Genomic DNA, 1421 nt, shown 5'->3' on the forward strand with positions numbered 1-1421 from the left:
GGGAGAGGAGAGACAAAAAAAAGCTCCTTGCTACACATTCATGAAATAACAGGCGTTATTTTATAATCAGCTTGTCCCAACACCAGATTCAGATTTGGATTTAAATCCAGTTTTTATTTCTAATCCTGTATAACTTCCTTTAGTGTTTTCTGTCATGGGAAATCTGACTGCAGCAGAAAAGTAAAAAGGAGCACTGACTGTGCCAGCTCATGAATAATTCCTGCTATGAAATACTTTATGCAGAAATGAGACACTGTAGTTCGGTAATTGAGACGTAGAGGACTTCAGCTCAATTGCTTCCTAATTCAGGGTGAAGCCTTGCGACCAAAAATGCCACAATGATGTAGGAAAGTTTTGGCTTCAATAAAAATTCCCAATGACATGCAATGGTAATACAGGCTGTTCAAACAAATATTTATTGGGCAAGGCTTTACAGCAAGTGACGAAGTACTGTGAAAGAGTTCCTTCTTCATGATGATACAGAACAGTATATATTTTCTCCTAAAATTAGTCCTATATAGCTCAGGTTCCCCATCTAAGCAGGTCACACATGTCCTCTGTAGTCAGTGAAGACAGAGGGATCCCTCCCATTCCAAGTGAGAGAAGATGGGGAAGGGCAGTATGAAGGGAAGGGATATGTCACTATCCTGAAATGCGTGGCTACCTCTGCTGACAAATGGCATGGCCTAATTAATTGCTATAAGCTGAAAACTTTTTGATTGTTGAATTTACTTGAGAAGAATATTTAGAATTTAGAGGAAGAGGCAGCCACTAGCAGACAGGGTCTTGGTCCGTCAGGTCCTACATAAAAAGGATAGCTGGTGGTACATAGTGGCGCTCATGTGATTTATATGCATAATTTCCAGTCATTTTCTTTTTTTCATGTGAACCATTTTACATTGTGGGGGTTTTTTGTGTGTGTAAATTACCTTATCTACACTTTATCTGAGATAAGAAACAATATTGTATCATTAAAGGTGCAGATTCTTGTGATGGCTGCAGAACGCAGAGTAGCGTGAAGTATCACCCTGCTGTAAATTTCAGTTTATTATCAACAGCAAAGAGCACTAAAACCTATTCTGCTATTCAAGCAGCCGGTTAAGAGAAACCTCTCATAGTGTTGCAGGAGGAGACAAAAGCACAATAACCATAACCAGCAAAACTAAATGAGAAATTTCCATCTTCTGACCCATTAGTTCAGCCAAATATGGGACTTGATGAATTCAGCAAGCTTTGTCTGTGGGAAATGAAATAATTCTTAGCTTTTGTGGATACCCCTTGGGAAGATTTTTGCCTTTGGTACTGTAGCAGCATTACAGTAAATAATATGAAAAATCAGTGGAGTCTCCACTGGGTGGTCTTGTATTATTCAGTTCAGTTGCATTTTTGTGGATGTATTGATACATTGGTTTTAATATATA

The sequence above is a fragment of the Egretta garzetta genome, unplaced genomic scaffold (genome assembly GCF_000687185.1).
Source record: "Egretta garzetta isolate BGI_Z169 unplaced genomic scaffold, ASM68718v1 scaffold18, whole genome shotgun sequence".
NCBI classification, from domain to species: domain Eukaryota; kingdom Metazoa; phylum Chordata; class Aves; order Pelecaniformes; family Ardeidae; genus Egretta; species Egretta garzetta.